The sequence below is a fragment of the Balaenoptera acutorostrata genome, chromosome 6 (assembly GCF_949987535.1).
Source record: "Balaenoptera acutorostrata chromosome 6, mBalAcu1.1, whole genome shotgun sequence".
NCBI classification, from domain to species: Eukaryota; Metazoa; Chordata; class Mammalia; order Artiodactyla; family Balaenopteridae; genus Balaenoptera; species Balaenoptera acutorostrata.
In genome coordinates, this window is record NC_080069.1 from 57,415,866 (window position 1) to 57,436,015 (window position 20,150).

The 20,150-nt window shown below is 39.9% G+C and overlaps 1 non-coding gene across 1 annotated transcript; it reads right to left on the minus strand.

The window, feature by feature from the left end:
* Window positions 1-605: 605 nt before the first annotated feature.
* LOC114237030 (small nucleolar RNA SNORA8) lies at window positions 606-743 on the minus strand. Its single transcript, XR_003622834.1, has one exon. It is a non-coding gene; the product is annotated as a small nucleolar RNA SNORA8 (small nucleolar RNA).
* Between the last annotated feature and the right edge of the window lie 19,407 nt (window positions 744-20,150).

Consider the following 20,150-nt stretch of genomic DNA (forward strand, 5'->3'; position numbering starts at 1 on the left):
ACAGAGTGAAGTAAGTCAGAAAGAGAAAATAAAATACTATATGCTAACACATATATATGGAATCTTAAAAAAAAAAACTGTTCCAAAGAACCTAGGGGCAGGACAGGAATAAAGACACAGACATAGAGAATGGACTTGAGGACATGGGGAGGAGGAAGGGTAAGTTGGGAGGAAGTGAGAGAGTGGCATGGACATATGTACACTACCAAATGTAAAAGAGATAGCTAGTAGGAAGCAGCCGCATAGCACAGGGAGATCAGCTCGGTGCTTTGTGACCACCTAGATGGGTGGGATAGGGAGGGTGGGAGGGAGACTCAAGTGGGAGGAGATATGGGGATATATGTATATGTATAGCCGATTCACTTTGTTATAAAGCAGAAACTAACACACCATTGTAAAGCAATTATACTGCAATAAAGATGTTAAAAAAAAAAGGAAATGCACAGATTCTAGACAGCTTGGGAGCAGTAGTACCTTTAAATAAACTACAGTTTGCAATGAAGACTCATTAGCTTAGACAGGCTTGTGAACAATCGCCTCCACTCTGTGTCAAACTGACAGGGCAGATGACACTGCAGCTTTTTTTTTTTTTTTTTTTTTTTTTTTACTGTATCAGTAGAAATACCAGGTCTAACATGCACAAAGCCAAGAAAACCAACGATGCCAAATACTGAATTTATATTGCACTGTCCTTTGAACACCCAGCAAGAACAAACTGCTGAATGCAGATACCATGCAGTGCAAGACACTGCAGCTTTTTAAGTCCCACCTAATCCTAACTGCTGAGTATGGAGAGACAAAATTGTCCTGTCTGCATTTTGCGATTGTAACACTTGGCCATGCCATTTCTATGTTTATCTTTGTTTTCTGCCTCTTCGTTCCAAAGTTTTCTCCCTCTCCCCCATTAAAGGCCATCTCAGACTGAAAGCTGGCCAGTCCACTGCTCTAAGCATACCAATTGGATCATGAGTAATGACCGGGCACTTTCATTTAGGGATGTTTCTAACAACAGGTTTGAGTCCAGCTGCCATGTGTTGCCTAAACTGAACATTCAAACAAGGTGGAAAACACTAGATCTGTGTCCTTGGATACTGGAAGCTTCAAGGACTGTTTATTGTTCAGCATCTTAAATCAAAATAGAAGGAGATTTCACACTGTTTCCCGGGTACATCTCCTCAGGCAAGGAGCAAATCTGTTCTTTAATAAGAATCATTGAGTGAAGCAGACTTGTTGCTCATCAGCTCCGTTTTCAAATAGCAGCAATAGTTCTTTTTTATTTTAATCAAGAGGCAAGTGATCCTTTTTTGACTCGCAGAATAGAAAGACAATTGAGGACACTCATGATGGCAAATCCAGCCCTACCTGCCAGATGTTTCTCTAGAAGTTTATTTTTGTGTTTTAGATAATGATGCACTCACGATGGATTTAATTAAAATGGTGGATGCTATTTTTAGGACTGTATTTCAAATAGGTATGTTCAATGGAAGTTTAAAGAATGCGAACCTTTAAATAGTCCAGCGTTAAAGCAAAACGTGTAGTATAAATTTGTAACCCTCGTGTGGCTAACCATGGAGGAGTGGAGAAGCAAGGCAATCCGGGATAGTTCCGTTAGAGAGGTCCAATGCAATACACATTTTTTCATTAATCCTTTTGTTTGTTTATTCAGCAAATATTTATCGTGTATCTACTCTGTGTCAGATGTTATTCTAGACACTTGGGATTTTTCAGTGAACGAAGCAGACAAAGATTCATGCTCCTGAAGAATATACTTTCTAGTTGGGAGACACAGATACTAAATGATCAATTGTAATAAGTAAATTCTACCATTTGTCAGTTGACAAGTGCTGGGGGAAAAGAAAAGGGGAAAGGGAGTTGGAAGTAAGGAAAGACCTATTTTAAACAAGATGGTCAGGATGAACCTCATTAAGGAAGTGACATTTCAGGTAAGATTTTTAAAAGGCGGAAGGAATATCCAGGAGAAGAGCCTTCTAGCAGTGGAAACAGCCGAAGTAAGGGTCCAAGGCAGGAGCGGGTCTGATGGGGGAGCCAGGGTGACTGGCGTGGAGAAGCCAGAATGGAAGTAGTTGGAGAAGAGATAATGGGTGCTGTTCACTCTGAAAGGGAACCTACTACAGGGGTTTTAGCAGAGAAGTGACATTTGTCAGCATATTTTTACTCGATAACTTTGGTTGCCATAGAGGGATAAGAGGAGAAACAGAGGCCATTAGCAGACTAGTGTAATCTGAGTAAAGATGGTGGTTCAAAACAGGTGGGAGCATGAGGTAAAGTAAGGATTGAATGGATGTTGGACATATTCTGAAAGTAGAGCCAGGATTTGTTGCTAGACTGGACGAGGGGTGGGAGAAAAAGAGAGAAGTCAAGATGCCTCTGAAGTTTTAGGCTTCAGCAATTTGAAGAACAGAATTCCCTTCAATTAAGATGGGGAAGGCTGCAGGTAAAAAGGATGGTTGTTTTAGACATCTTAAACTTGAGATTATCAATTAGAAATCCAAGTGGAGATACTGAATAGACAGTGGGGTACCAGAGTCTAAGGAGAGAAGTCTGGACTGGAGATAGTATATTTTAATAAAAATGGCCTATTGTTTTGGCTACTATATGAGACATTTACAGTGTAAAGCACAAGACCCATCCATAATGAGCCGAAAGACTTTTGGGAGAACTACTATTGGCTTTAAAGAATCAATAGGGAATCTCCATGATAACAGATGAAGAACCCTATTTCCAAGAAATTTGTCAATCAAACGGACAGGTATGTTATTAAAAAAAAATTAAAAACCCAGCAACCAAGAGTCTTTATGTCACAAATACAGTTTTTTTCCACTTTTGAGAAATAATTGACATATACCACTATATAAGTGTAAGGTATACAGCACGATGGTTTGACTTACATGCATTGTGAAATGATTACCACAAAAGCTTCAGCTAACAGGCATCTTCTCAAATAGATACAATAAAAAGAAAAGAAAGAAGAAAAAAGGAAAAAAAATTCTCCTGTGATGAGAACCCTTAGTTTATGTATCACCCATCAGTGTTAACTGTAATCACTATGGTGTTCATTATGTTGCTAGGACTTACATATCTTATAGCTGGAAGTTTGTAGCTTTTGACAACCATCCTCCAGCGCTACCTTCCCCACGCCCCACTTCTGGTAGAACCACAAGTCTGATCTCTTTTTCTATGAGTTATTGTTTTAGATTCCACATGTGAGATCATACTGTATTCGTCTTTCATTGTTTGACTTATTTCACACAGCATAATGCCCTCAAGGTTTATCCATGTTGTTACAAACAATAGGGTTTCTAGAATTTCCTTGTTTTTTAATGGCTGAATAATATTCTACTGTATATACATACACCACGACTTCCTTATCAATTCAATAGGAAGGACACTTAGGTTATTTCCAGGTCTTAGCTATTAGAAATAACGCTGCTGGGTGCAGATATCTTTTCAAGTCACTGCAAAGCAAAAATCTTATTCAAAATAGTCCAACATAACTGGTGCAAATATAGTGATTTTGTTTTAAAAAAATGTATGTCTCAAGAGAAAAGTTCTTTGTAGAAGGTATTTACCCATATTTCCTCTCTCATTTTTGGCTTCTCACAATTTCTTGAAACTACTGATTGTCTGCGGACAGTCTGTGAGAATAATGTAGTCCATATATTGTTCATAAATGTTTGCGTTCACAGTTTATACAATGGGAATCATTCCTATTTATAATCTTTCAACATATGCTGAAGACCTCAGAACAGAAAAGAAAACCAACACCATACCACACTGTAAGGTTACCAATGTCGTGTCTCTGCTTCGCTCCACAATACCAGAGGACAGTTTTACAAGGCACAATGTAGTAAAACTAGAATCAAGAAGAAGCTACCCCGTGGGAAAGTCATTCTGAGTATTATTAGAGATAATAGGTACAGACTCTTGAAAGGAAATGTTGTTTCCTCTGCTTTCTTTTATGAGACAGAGCATGCATGGTGGCTAAAAGCATAGACTCTGAAGCCAGGATCCCTAATTTGAAATCCCAGCTCAATCCCAGCTGTGTGAGTGTGAGCATGCTACGTAACCTCTCTGTGTCACACCACCACTGTGTATAAAATGAGAATAATCACAGTACCCACCTCCTAAGGGGTGTCAAGAACATTAAATGAGTTACTATTTATAAAGCTATTAGAAAAGTGCTAGAAACATAGTAAAACCTACAGAAGTGTTTGGTAAGTAAATAAAATCCTGATTTTTCTCTTAAAGCATACCTCCTTCTGCTTTACTTCTGCCACTGGGGCATGTTTTTCATATTTTTATAACTTTTCAGAAACTAATGGCAGCAGTTAAATATATTTGAGTTTTATTCCCATAATTGTAGACTCGTTCTTCTCAAAAGCTCATCTCTGAGATAGTTTCTGAGGCATGCCGGGTCTCCCTGCCTGCCTTCCAGAAATTGCCTGCAGCATGCCTGGTGGGTTTCCAAGTTCTCTCCAGTCAGCCAAGTAAGGTTTAGCGTGATTTTTCATCACCTTGACGTCAGTGAGAAATATCACTAAATTAATGCAAAAAAGATGTTCAATAGGATTTCATGAATAACTCAAAGCCCACTGCAAATACAAGATTGTCTGTGATGTTTTGAATTGATGGAAATCCGTCTAGGGATTTCCAGCAATTCATAAACCAATTTCAGCTGACCGATTTAAAGCGTCGTTTTTTAAAACCTGGCTTGTCAGAAGGAGAGTACAGTCTTTTCCAGGCAAACACCCCAAATTGATTCAATTATCATTGACATCTAATGAATTCACTGCAGGTATCAGCAAAAGTCCCTTATGGAGAAAGTTGACCACAGCAGCTTATGTCCAAACACTCTTGACTTACCTTAAAACATGACCGAGGAAAGAATTGTCTCCACCTCATTAGGCTTGCCTACACTGATTTCCAACTCCCACATTCCCTCCAGCCTTCACCGCTGTCTTTGGACATGCTTTTTCCTGCATGTGCAAAAGTCATTCCCCTTGTACTCCAAGCTTGAGAACTTTCTCCCACGTGTTTCTTGTAGGCTGCCAATATCCATCAGCAAGGGATTTAACATGAATCTTCTTTTTATTCTTGATATTTTGAGCTCCAGACGCTCTTGTAACACTTATTTCTTCATACATGAGCAATATCAAAAGCAAAGAATTTAGGTCTCAAAAATACTTTCGAGAACATTCTTTATGGGGGTAACTTTTTCAATTTTTAAATTTTACTGTGGTTTTCACTCAGGTTTCCATTCCACCCTCCTTCCTTCCTTTTTTAGCATGATTGCTTCGTAAGGCTTGCCCATTCTGGTATCAGGGTAGGTAGCTGCAGCCTCCAGAAAGCATGGCTCATTCAAAATTTCCTCATATAATATCTGCAGCACAAACCTGTCAGGTCAAACAAATTCTCTAGAATCGATTCCTCTAGTTTGGTTAACCTGTTTGGTTTTCATAGCTTTGCCCATAGCTGTTTCTTCTGACCCTGGGATAATATTTGAGTTGAATGGCCAACCTGCATCATTTCATTAAAACTGACAATTTCCAATGTAAAATCAACCCAATGAATATCTTTTAGTCTTTGTGTTGCTTGATCTCTCAGTGGCATATGACCCAAGGAAAGCCTTTTTTTTTGATCTCCTAAGTTTCCACATTTTTCCTGATACCTCTCTTACTTCTCTTGATGGTCATTATTGGTCTTAAAGGATTGCAAGCTCCCATTCCATTCACTGTAGTTATGACACTTGTGTTTTGTTTCTCTGTTCACTCAACTGATTGATCCTAGCTCCATCACTCACTGGCTGTGTGACTTTAAGAAAGTTACTTAACTTCTTTGCACCTAAGTTTCCTCATGGACAAAGTGGAATAACAGTATCTACTGCCTAAGGTTGTTGTGTTAGATACTGAGTTAATATTTAGTATCTTAATTGATAAGTATAGTGATTAATCATTAAATAGAGCTAATTAATACCTAAAATTCTTAATAATAAGTATACTTAATAATTAAATAGAGTTAATATTTATAAGCATGCAGAACAGTCATTGGCATAGAGTAAGAACTATTTAACTGTTTCTTTATTTTTTCCTTCATTAACTCCCATAGCTTCAAATCACCACGTGTGATGACCGGTAGTAATGACTCTCCAGACCTGCATTTCCAACCAGGATCTCTCTCTCTCTCTCGAACCCAGATATCCTCACCTGGAGGCCCCATGGGTACCATGAGGTCTGTTAACTCCCAAATATGATTTTCTTACTGCTCTGTCCAAAGAACTGGTACCACCCACCTCATGCCAGGACACTGACCTTGACTCTCTTTTCCACCTCAACCTACACATCTCACCATCCATCTGGTTAATCCACTTTTCTAGACCTAATTGGAATTCATCCTTCTATCTCCAACCTTGCCCAATCTCATCTATCCGCCTCACTACAGAGGAGAAAACTTAGAAAACTTAGAATTTTCTTTCTACAAGGTAATCAGACAGAGCTCCCCCCAAAATCCTTCTATGATGCCCTACCAATGCCACTACCACCGTCATTACTCAGTGAGAGTCCAAATGCTTAGCATGGCATACCACGTCTTCCCACCTGACCTATCTATTGCCTTTCATCTCTGTTTTACCAGCCAACAGTCACCTTCTATAATCGTCATATCTAAATGACTTGTTTTCCAAAGTATACCATCATTGCTCAGAAAAGTCAGGCTAAGTACATACTACCCCACTTCCTAATCCTCATAACTTTCTAGCTAACCCTTTATCCTTTTAGAGTTGGTTGGAGGGAAAGCTCTGAATTAGAACATGAGCAATTCAGTATCATTACTGATTGATGGACCTTACAAGTGATTGTACCCTTCTAAACCTCAGTGTTTCCTCTGTCAAAGAAGCATTATCCATTCAACAAATATGTGTTAAGATCTTATATGCCAGTCCTGTGGTAGACTCCAGAAATATAGCAGTGAATAGATGATACCTCTGCTTTCATTAGGTTTACAGCGTAGGGAGGGATATTGACTTTGAGCTTGTAAATCGCCCGCAAATCTCTACCAAAAGAAATAACTAGTCTGTGTTCTGCCACTGTCTCCTCTTACTGCACCTACTCCTATTATAGCTCATATCGCTGTATTGCAACTCCTGGTTTTCTATGTGCTTTAGCTTAGGTTTCTCCCAGAAGAAATGATGAGACAAGAACCTGGGTGCAGGTGGTTTATTTGGGGAATGATCTCAGGAAGCACAGATGAGGAAAAGGGAGACAAGAAAGGGAAGAAACCCAGTAAGGGGCGTTTTAATGAGCAGACGGCAACTGGGTCTCAATGCCCCTGAAATCCGGCTGAGAAATTATATATCTCAGAACCATCACACCAGGTGGTATGGGAGCCGGAGCACCTCATGTCTATTAACGAAACGTGACTCCTTGGGGACATTAACTCCACTGTACTTCCAGCCTGTACTTGCATGTGGGTCAATTCAGATGGACCAAGGCAAGAATAGCAGGACCTCAATAACATCTCCTACACTATCCAGTTCCCTTACCAGCCTGAGCACTGCAAGAAGTGTACAGTACCCATCCTCCTATTCATAGGACTTACCAGAGTTCCCACTCAGTCTGTGTGCCAAACGAATGGACGAACCTCCATAACATGAAAAAATAAATACTCTCAAAGATTCTCGTTGCTCTGCAACACTGAAGGCTAAAAGGGCCCAGGGGAAGAGGTACCTATTGGGGACACAGTTTTCTTGGTAAAATACCAGATATGAAATTCATTGATAAGATGCCTAAAAAGATTTCTTTCTTTCTTTCTAACCAGTGACCACTGTTATGGACTGACTGTTTGGGTCCCCCACTGCCCCAGATTGATATGTTGAAGCCTCAATCCCCAATGTGACTGTATTTGGAGATAGGGCTTTTATGGAGGTAATTAAAGTTAAATGAGGTCATAAACATGAGGGGCTCTGATCTAAAAGGATTAGTGCCCTTAAAAGAAGAGGCACCAGAGAGTGCTCTATGGCTCCCTCGTTCTCTCTCTCCACCACGTGAGGACACAGTAAGAAGGCAGCTGTCTTCAAGCCAGAAAAAGTCCTCACCAGAAACCAACCTTGCCATACCTTGATCTTGGACTTTCCAGCCTCCAGAACTCTGAGGAATAAATTTCTGTTGTTGAAGCCACCCAGTCTATGGTATTTTGTTATGGCAGCCTGAGCAGACTAAGACAACCACATTGGAAAACATGAATGGTAATGGTGAGGTGGGTTCACCAATGATATCAGGAAAGAGTTGCATGGTAATAGCCAGTGACTTGATACACATGCCCCTGTGAAGTCCCTGACCCCCAATTCTTTCTTTAAACAAGGCTGTATTTAACTACAAAAGCCCCTGAACACACAAGACTGCCTGTAGAAAAGAGACATAAGTTTTATGTTGATCAGTCTAGAACTATTCAGAAATTTCTTGTTCAGATTTTTAAATCAATCATGAACTTTCAGAGATAAATATTTGTCGACAATGATAGGTTTGCGCAGTTTGCTTTTGTGGCATAAAATCACTTCCCATTTCATAGGCACATAAAGTAAGCACATAAAATGGTTAAAAAGACTTCTTGGACATCAAATAACTCAAACAAAACATACTGATGAGTTAAGTGTAAATAAATGAGAAACACATGGATAAAATTTTCCTTAAATACATAAAGCTTTAGACATTAAGTGAAAAAAGGGACTGACAAAACACATCTGGGGTTTTGCCCACTGCAAAAATTATTTTCAGTTTTGGATATTAAGACAAATTACAATTCAATGTGCCTAGCTTGAGTATAAGCTCTTGATTTATAAAATAATGCTTGTCATATAATGATTGGGAAGATAGTATAGATAAACATTTATGAGAACTCAGCCCTGACCTAAGATGGAGAAAATTCTTCACTCATTTAGAAGCAAAAAGGTCAATTTTCTTGCTGTTATTTTTAGCAAGGGAAGCTTACAGCAACATATTTCTGTACTTGACGCTGAAGAATAAACACATGGAAAGAGCATCAATGTAGAGAATGAAATTGTTGCTACTCTTTTTACATCAACTAAAACCAGATTATAGTTCAGAGGTAGATGAGAGGCGTATTTGCTTCACTTAAATTTGTCAAACAAAGTTGATCAAAAACTAAGTTTTAATTTCCCCCCATATCAACTGATGCATATGATGTGAGGGAAGGGTTGGGTTAACTTATACTGTTCATGTGCAGCCAGATTCAGTTTGCCCCTTAACTGTCACCTACAAGTGGACATAGCAAAGTAAGATCAAAAGAGAATTGTGCTCTGGGTCCTAGCTAAGTGGCTTTTGTGTAAACTGGTCGCTTTTCCTAGTAAGTATAAAGGGCCTATTTCCATTTAGCCTGGGGAGTCCTCACGCCTGAACTAAAGTTCTGTGGTCGCCATAAAAAAAAATGGCCACTGACAATTCCATCCCACCAGTATTTCTCCTGCAGAAGACACACAATGGATGACAGGCTCAACTCTGGACCCATAAAAGCTTCTGGCTTAGGATGTCCCGGTTGGGAGTTGCAGCTGTTTCAAAGGACAATGCAAAGGAAGGAAGTCCCAGGAAATCATCTATCTTCAGGCTTCATCCCTTGAACTGAGGATCTTGATTTTAGTCCTAGACCCTGGTGGCCTGAATTCTCAGAGATTCTCTAAATCTCCCTAGTCCTATACCTTCCCTACCCATAGCATTCTCTGAGCCACAGCTCTCAGAACCATGTCTGTCTTAATGATCCACTGACCGACCTGGAATCACTGTCAACTGGAGAAAACTGAATGATCAGGGATAAGCCTTGATCAGCCATAAGATGCCTGAGAGCTGAGAACAAGATACTCTATAGCCAACAGCTCTCAGATCCAGGTCAGAAACAAACAATATATGCCTGCGGAAAATATTCAGAGAAATGGAGCCCTTGGGCACCAGTGAGGAGAACACAATTCAAGGATAACTGAGTAACTAAAAGTAGTCTTTGGGGAAAGAAAAAAGTTAAAGCATTGATGAATAAAGAAAAGGCATCTGGAAGTAAATTGAAAACTTCCAGAAAAGATTCACCATTCTAGATGCCATAAAGAGCATTCAGATTCATGGAAAGAGGTCAAATATTAGCACATCATCCGCCTTGAGTGGCCAGGCGTGGAGAGCAGTCCCTCCTTCTTTCATCTAGGTCACCCTCCCTCTCTTTCATGAAATAAATTAATTTACACAGAGCAGCAAAAGGTGACACTGTTAATGAAAGGAAATATGGTATCAGTCTGTCATTCTCTCTGCTTTGGTTTTATGGGCAGGAGCAAGAGGCAGCAGCAGTGTAATGATGTCACTCCCACGTACATTCAAAGGGCTGTGGGCACCGCACAATTATAAGAGCATTACCATGCTGCCAACAGTTAAGAATTCTGAGGGACCTGGGGTTCACAGTGCTGAAGAATTAGGCTATTTTTTTTTCTTTTCTTTTCTTTTTTTCCACTACTCTCTATTGTTTTGTTGAAGCATAGTTGATATACAATATTATTGGGTTGGCCAAAAAGTTCACTTGGGTTTTTCCATGACATCCTCCAGAAAGACCTGAACGAACTTTTTGGCCAGCCAATATATTAGTTTCAGGTGTAAAGTACAATAATTCAAAATTTTACAGATTATACTCCATTTAAAGTTATTACAAGATAATGGCTGTATTTCCCTGTGCTGTGCAATATATCCTTGTTGCTTATTTATTTTACACCCAGTAGTTTGTGTCACTTTTTAAAAAATTTATATATATATATATTTTTTTTATTGAAGTATAGTTGATTTACAATATTGTGTTAGTTTCATTAGCTAATCACTGTTAGCACAGTGATTCATTTATACACATAGATAGATAGATAGATAGATAGATAGGTAGATAGATAGATAGGTAGATTCTTTTTCAGATTCTTTTCCCATTTAGGTTATTACAGAGTATTGAATAGAGTTCCCTGTGCTATACAGTAGGTCCTTGTTGGTTATCTATTTTATATAGAGTAATGTGTATATATTAATCCCAACCTCCTAAAGAGGCTACGTTTTATTGTTACATCATGAATCTGTTTGTTTCAGGGACTCCAAGTTCTAAGACAAAGATGTCCTTTTATTCCTACCCTTTGAATTTTTAAGACATGGTCAAGAGAGTACAGGGATCTGCCTTAAATTTATGCTCAGGAAAGAGGGAACACATGAGTCCTAAGCTGAAGTTGGATTATATGCAGCAGGAGGGTGATTCATTGTCTGGGCGCCTACCTTCTTCAGAATGTCCCCAAGGTGGCCAAGCATATGATCCAAGGAAGGCCTGCGGTCAACTGTGCCCCAGGCTAATGTGCACAGAATCCAAACTCTTCCTGAATGACCTGCTGTATAGGAGAAAACATCTGAATGTTCCTGAGTGATCCCTGGCAGTGCCTTATAGAACACCAGGGCCCCTCTAGGGGAAGTGGGGACGCAAAGAGGGTACAAGAATAGGAACAAACAGATACAAATGTAAAGGAGGAATATTATCAGGAGAATTTATTTCTTCCAACAAACTGCAAATTAGGTGAGGGATGGAAATTAGTCCCCCAAAATGTGTATTAAATAAGTCCTAAACTTCTAGTATCTACACATGCAGTTGAAAAGAGTCTTTCATGAAACATTCTCTTAGGTCATTTTATGAAATTGATGGTGGGTTGTGAAAAGACTGTAGGATTGACTAAGGCCTATCAATTCATTATGGCTCCAAACTTTTAATAATTGTATACCACTGTCAGGGAAAGCAATAAAATGTATCCCCTCTCCCCCTTGTACACACTAGCGCTTTCATGGGGAACTTCTGGTGAATTTAAACTGCAAATGCATCCTTGTAATATTTATTTTAGTACTGAAAAGAGTTTCACCTCACTATATAAAGAATTATACAATTAAAAAGAAAAAAATTTAGATAACCCTCTCCTCCAATGTTCATAACAGGGGATATTAAATGGTTCATCCCAGTGACTGGGTTTCACTTACCTATGTTCAAGTAGATTATAAGCATAAAATTAAAAACAGCTCTAAATACCGCCTTTGATATTGAGGGCGCAGTGTTGTGTTTTCTTTAAATAAATGCAAGAAACTAGAATAGAACTCCAGGTGCTCTGTAACCTCCTATTTACTAATGACAAACCATTATTTTTCATTGTAACATTCTCCATGATCTGGCCTCCCAAAATCTATAAAATCACCATTCTCAAAACTCTTGTCTTTTTTTTTTATATGATACACGAAGTTTACAATGGAGGAAACAGGTGGGGGTGCGAAGCCCTTCAGTTTTGTTTTTGTTTTTGTTTTTAATTCATTTATTTTTTATCTTTTAAAACTCTTGTCTTTAAGAGTTAACATGAATACTTTTTTTGCCCACTTCTCTCAAATTTAAGATTCTTGGGCCTTGGAGGAATGTAAACACCACAGATTCTTTCTTCAAAAGAGGCTTTAGCTCTGGAAATTCTTTGCTCTAGTCTATATAACAACCTCCCTTCTAAAACCACGAGGTGTAAAGCCACTCGCTACATGCTTTAGAGACAGGGTTCTTTCAGGCCTCATTTTGTTCTATTTGCCCACCAGAAATCAGCAATGGTGCAGTGGCAGGAAACTGCACTGGAGGCTCGGCACTGTGGGTGAGAAGAGCTGGTCTATCCAAGACTTACTCCATACTCAGCATTTAACACCTGGTGGTGTAATGTTCTAATCCATCCTGGTTATGTACCTGCCTTCCACAGTTAAAGTCTGCCGGTATGCAGTTGACATCATGTTCACAATGATGATTTAATGTTTAGGGAAAAAGGCAGCATATGAAACACAGTCTAAACCTCAGGTGTTTTTCTGCTCCAAAGCTCAAGGAAATGAGTCTTTGTTTTTTGTTTTGTTCATTTATTTTTCTTGCTTAAATTATTTTCAAATCTCCAAAGTGTTATTTCTTTTTTTTTTTTTCTTTTTGAGTCTATATTCTTCTTAAGACCCAGAGCTTAGCTGTAAAAATCATGTTATTTCCATAGTCGTCTAGAACTTCAGTGCCTTTAGCCCAAAGTACTGCCATGCTCAGCACAATTTCAAAAGATCGTTCTCGTTTAACAGTTTCTCTCACTGTGGATTTCCACACAGGAAGTTTTGTTTCAGCTTCACGCATGCGAGGAAATACTTCTACTACAGGAGTCAGAGGTCAATTCTATCACTAATGCAATTAAAAATCTGTGTTAAGATCCTTGAAATTGCAAAATTTATATATTTCCTGGACCCAGTCAATGTAAAACTGCTAGGTTGGGAGCCATCCAGCTTACAGATCATGAAGGAGGATGAGAACTATTATAGCCTTATATGTGGATTAATTCTACCTCCAACTCACGAAAGCAATTTACATATCTATCTTAAGTATCTAATCCAGCCTCTCTGTACCCCTAGGACACGTGTGGCACTGCAGGTATACAAGAAAGATTAGATGTGGGGTTAATAAAAGATAGAATAGGAGATTAGAAGAATAAGGAATATCAGAAGAATTGCGAAAAAAGTCAAATTCTATTCCCAAATGACTGGAAGAAGTTGCATTAAAAAAATCCCAAACCTATGTAGTCTACAACCTATTCTTGTTAATTTGTCAAGAAAGTTTTGATGTGGGTATTACTGTATCTTTTTGAAATTTCCTCCCTTTAAAACATGGCCCTGGCAAAATACAGTCTATTTGATTATGTCTAGATTGGACATCAGGCCCATTCTTATTATCTAAACTTAGACCATTTTTCTTGTTGGCTAGAATCTCATCCCAAAGCTCAAATATACAATTCTTGCTACTTGCAAGCTGCTGTTGCAAATAACTAAACAAGCAAAGGTGAGGGTGGCATTTTCAATGTCAGGAAGAGATTATGTGGATTCCATTTTAATTTGTCTACACTCTGTCTTTTTGATCACAGGTAATTGTGAATTGGCTCTAGTTCAAAGCCAGAAGGACAGAGATCTTAAACTCATGCAGTCTTTACAAGAGTCACAATAGTATGCCCTGCTTATTTGGACCTTTTCTCCTTAGCACAATAAGTGTGCCCTAAGCAGAGTTGAAACTTGTCCTGAAAAACTCATAGCCTCAGGGGTTCCATTGAGAAATGCTGTGTGGGCAAACAAAGCTCTCTCTTTACAGCTTTACAAATGATAGGTTTTCACTTTATAAGATGTTTTCACTGCATTCTTAAAGCATCTGCTGATGCAAAACAGCATGGGCCAGCCATCCCAGTTTGGCATTGTATGTGAAAACAAATGTCTATTCATGGGAGCCTCCCTCTCTCTCTGAGTTAGCTGCTTTCATTGAGAAGCTGCGAGAACAGGATGTAAAGTAAGGGGGGCTAAAGTGAGATGCCAGCCTTCAGCAGTGTGCTTCTACACCCCTTCAAGTACAACCCTCTCATCACTGGCCCACCTAGCAATAGATTGGAGAACTTAGAATGAGCACTGCACGAAGCTCCCAGGGAAGAAATGAGGTGCTGAGAGTCACCTAGGAGTTCAAAGATAAGAAATTTCTAGTACTGTACTAAAAAAAAATTATGGTTACCAAAGAGGAAAGGGGGTGGGGAGGGATAAACTGGGAATTTGGGATTAATGGATACCCACTACTATATATAAAATAAACAACAAGGACCTACTCTATAGCATAGGCAACTATATTCATATCTTGTAATGACCTATAACTGAAAAGAATATGAAAAAGAACATATATACGTATGTATGTATGTATAACTGAATCACTTTGCTGTATACCTGAAACACTGTAAATCAACTATACTTCAATTTTTAAAAAAGAAGTATTTGTACAGAGAATAAATCAAGAACCTCCTGACTAATGTTGCAGAATTGAGCATATGTTCAGTTACAGAAGGGAGCATCCAACTGCTGTAACTAAAACTGTCCTGCAGCCAATTTGTTTGATGATCTTCCCTAATTTTTAGAACCCTGTCATGGTCCAGAGGGCCCGTGTTTTTTTTTTTTTTTTTAAAGGGTTCGCCCTGCCCCAGCCCCGTGTGCTGGGATGGCACTGAAGCCTGTATGTGGCAATTTTATGCTGCTCTTTATTTTTTATTTATTTATTTATTTTTGGCTGTGCTGGGTCTTTGGTTCGTGCGAGGGCTTTCTCCAGTTGCGGCAAGTGGGGGCCACTCTTCATCGCGGTGCGGGGACCGCTCTTCATCGCGGTGCGCGGGCCTTTCACTATCGCGGCCCCTCCCGTCGCGGGGCACAGGCTCCAGAAGCGCAGGCTCAGCAGCCGTGGCTCACGGGCCCAGCCGCTCCGCGGCATGTGGGATCCTCCCAGACCAGGGCTCGAACCCGTGTCTCCTGCATTAGCAGGCAGATTCTCAACCACTGCGCCACCAGGGAAGCCCGGGCCCGTGTTTTTTTGTTCTACTCTCCAGGGAGGATTAGTTGACTAATATGTCAGTATGGTTTTTCCCAAAGGGAAAAATGACTATGCCGTATAAGGTGTCACTAACTTAAATAGAACTATGCCTATGTATACATTCTAATGGGTTGTATCTTTCTGCAACACCTTTTCCATGGAAACAGCCCATGTCCTTTATTGCATTTGGCATTACGGGTGAGGTCTGCTAAGAACTCTCTGGGAGGCCAGTTTACTTTCTGCTTTCTTGTTGCTATGTGATTTCTCCAGTACAGTGACATTCTTTCAAATACCATATTCTTCTCTCTCATCCAGAACCCTCCAAAAATTAAGAAGATGGTGTCTTATAAAAAGAAGGGCTTAAAAATACTCTAACACAAACAGTAAGGTGATTTTAATTTTGCAATATTAAATGAAATAAAATGTGTAGCTTGGAAGGCTGTCAAAACATAACAGAGACTCTGCTTTTCCTTCTCTTTCCAGGCCATTCCATCAAGATGCTGTCAGTGTGAATAGATGCAGCCAAATCTTGATTATCCATAGAGATCAGGTCATGGACAATTAACACTCCAAGATCATAGGCTCACAGAAAGTTAGAGCTAGAAGGGAGGTCAGAGAGCATTTAGTCCAATTTATTTGGTTTACAGGTGAGACAACCGACGTCAGAGAGGTTAAGTGTCTTGAACAAATTCACACACCTTATAAGGGGTAGAGCCTAGAACAGAACTGAGTTTCTGACTTACCCTTTATGTCTCTCTTTCTACTGTCTCCCATGAATTCTTTTTACAGGCTTTATTTTTATTTATTTATGTTTTTTAAGATACAACCCTGACCTCTTTCCCCCAAACTAAAGTTCTTAGGGGCACAGGTGCTGAGTAAACCCTAACTCACACTTTTGAGTCTGATTTGCCTTACTTTGCCCCTGTTCATCCTTACTTTGGAGCATCATGGAAGCGATAAAATGACAAATAGGCACAGGAGGATAAAGCAAGCATACAGCACAAGTGATTCACAAGTGGAATTTGCAAGGGATGAATAATTACTTTTGGCGGTCCAATTAAAGAGGTGGTCCAATAATCTGACTGTGATCACATGCAGGTATAGGAAGCACATGTGGTAGTTGGAAGAGGGCAGATCAGGGCAAAATTCAAAATGGAGATGATGGAGACTCCAGTTTCCAGCACTAAGCACTGTAGAATCAAGCCAAAGGCTTTGTCTTTAGGATGGAGTTGCTCATCCCTGAGTTCATCCTTCCATTTGAGTGAAAAGTTTATCAGTGGCAGGAAAGTTTCTAGTAACTAAGGAAAAAGGAGAAGGATAATTACAGCACTGGCAGTGCTATATCACATATGGATCCGTGAGATCATTGAAAAGGGAAGTGGCAATATGGGAATTGAGAAATAGGGTTCACAGTTCTGTCAAGAGCTGTGTGACCTGCAGAGAGAAATAAACCTTCCTGGGCTTCAGTTTCCCACAAAATGAAGAGAAGGAACAGTTAGGTTCCCAAAGCATATTCTAAATAACATGAGTGCCACAAGATGTTAATTTACTGAATGAACACTCACACACATGCGCATACACACATGCGCATACACACATTCATAAACACATACACATGATCAAATAAGTTTGAGAAACTCTGGGTTATAAAAAGTCAAACTGGCTTATCACTAGGAAAATCCCAGAGCCTTCAATAGGTTAATATTCATGTGTATCTGCAAGGTGAGAAGTGCAGTACGCAGCAATGCCCTCAGAAATTCTTATTTACAGGCCATCTATGGGACTAGTGTTCTACAGAGCATATATTCAGAACACTGACCAAGAAGATAACTAATGCCCCTTCCAGCTCTTAAATTCTTATATACAATTCCACGGAATGTAGGTTGAAGGATCTAAATTTTATTTCCAAAAACAAATGCCCACATCACATACAACATTGCTCTTTTTGTAACAGGCATGCAGATGCTACTATAAATGTGTAGTAATAGATACTTTACAGCTGGTAAGCCTAAAATATACAATTCTCACACTTAAAAACTGTTGATCAAGCAGAGAATATAATCCTGTAATGCCTACTTGCCATAGGAATCTAAGATGGTCCTGTATCTATTTTTCAGAATTTCATAGTGCCAGCCTGAGGAGATTATTTCTTAAAATACGTTCCTGTTCTTGACATCATAAAAATCCTCAGAAAAGACTATCATCTCTTGAGAGAACATAGTTATAAATTTCCAACTCTGATTTTCAAAATATATGTAGCATATGAGCTTAAACATCTTATATTTTACTGCAAATTGTCCCTAAAATTATCAGTTAGCCTAGTACTAAGCATATAAAATATTTACAATGAAAAGCCCAGGTGTCTTTAATTTTCAATGAAAAAAATGTGTTTTCCTGACCTTTCACAATCTAATTTGTTACATATCATTAAAGATCTCTTTATCCTGGAAAGTTTTGGCAACTCTGCTTATTATGAAATGGCCCACGAATATAGAGAAACCATTTCCCACTGGACACTCTACTTTTCAGACAACAGACATCAATGTAGCATGTGTATATATGTATAAGGAGAAGAGAATACTAAGACTCAAGGGCATCAGTTCAAATTTAAACAAAAACAACCAGCTTTGTTATTCAACTCAAAGGTATCATAACTGGGGGCCCCTTACTTCTGTACTCTCTCCTCTCTGACCCATCCTCCCCAGAGAGTCATCTTCTAGCTCTGATCACATAAATCTATTATTTGGAAACTTCTGAACAATCCCTTTATCTACAAGATTAAGTGAAGATTCCTCTACCTGCCATTCATCCCTTGATAATATGTATAAGCTTTTTAGGCTAATTCTCACAACTTCTTTATACATGTCATATATTCCAGCCAACCTGGTCTACTTGGTGTTGCCCAAGTACAGCCTATGCTTTTTGCCTTTGTACCTTTGTTCAAGAAAGCCTTCTGGCTGAATGGTACACTCTGTTCTTTCTTCATTCCCCACTTCCATATCATGTTGGTCAAAATTGTATTCATCATCCAAGACATTGCTCATATCTAAGTCTTGCATTAACCATTCTGTTTCTTTCATGTAGATGTGACAGCTAACTGAACCAATAACCCCTTCCCATCTTGAATACTTTTTTGAAGTATTTACTATCTGCCATGATTGTATATGACATGTAGGAAAAAGACCATGATATATACCATGTCTTTATCTCAGATACTTGGTAAATAATACTTTCAGAAATAAGTGAACTTTAAGATTTTTTGTATCAAATAGAGTACATACACAAACACTTTTTTTTTAATAGATCTTCATTGGAGTATAATTACTTCACAATACTGTGTTAATTTCTGTTGCACAACAAAGCGAATCACCCATATGCATACACATGTCCCCATATCCCCTCCTTCTTAAGCCTCCCTCTCATCCTCCCTGTCTCATGGAGCTCCTCATCTCAGCACCAAGACCCAGCTCTACCCAGTAATCTACAAACCCCAGTGTCGGAAGCCTCAGGCCAAACAACCAGTAAGACAGGAATACAATCCCACTCATTAAAAAAAAAAAAAAAAAAATGAGACGGCAAAAAGATACATGTACCACAATGTTCATTGCAGCACTATTTACAATAGCCAGGACATGGAACCAACATAAATGTCCATCGACAGATGAATGCACAAACACTTTTAAAAAAACAATGTGTGTGGAGACCTTCAAGATGGTAGAGGAATAACATGTGGAGATCAACTTCCAAACCACAAATACATCACAAATACATCTACATGTGGAACAACTCCTACAGAACACCTACTGAATGCTGGCAGAAGACTTCAGACTTCCCAAAAGGCAAGAAACTTCCCACGTACTGGGTAGGGCAAAAGAAAAAAGAAAAAACAGAGACAAAAGAATAGGGATGGGACCTGCACTTCTGGGAGGGAGCTGTGAAGGAGGAAAAGTTTCCACACACTAGGAAGCCCCTTCACTGGCAGAGATGGGGGGTGGCGGGGGGGAAGCTTCAGAGCCATGGAGTAGAGCGCAGCAACAGGGGTGCAGAGGGCAAAGCGGAGAGATTCCCACACAGAAGATCAGTGCCGACCAGCACTCATCAGCCCGAGAGGCTTGTCTGCTCACCCACCAGGGCAGGTGGGGGCTGGAGCTGAGGCTCAAGATTCGGAGGTCAGACCCCAGGGAGAGGACTGGGGTTGGCTACGTGAACACAGCCTGAAGGGTGCTAGTGTGCCACAGCTACCCAGGAGGGAGTCCAGGAAAAAGTCTGGACCTGCCTAAGAGGCAAGAGACCATGGTTTTGGGGTGCGCGAGGACGGGGGATTCAGAGCACTGCCTAAACGAGCTCCAGAGATGGGTGCAAGCTGCAGCTAGCAGTGCAGACAAAAGAGGTGGGCGTGAGATGCTAAGGGTGATGCTGCAGCCACCAAAAACCCTGTGTGCAAGCACAGGTCACTCTCCACACGTCCCCTCCAGGGAGTCTGTGCAGCCCACCACTGCCAGGGTCCCATGATCCAGGGACAACTTCCCCGGGAGAACACATGGCACTCCTCAGGCTGTTGCAACGTCACACTGGCCTCTGCTGCCACAGACTACCCCCACATTCCATACCCCTCCCACTCCCCGGCCTCTGTGAGCGAAAGCCCCCTAATCAGCTGCTCCTTTAACCCCATCCTGTCTGAGGGAAGAACAGACGCC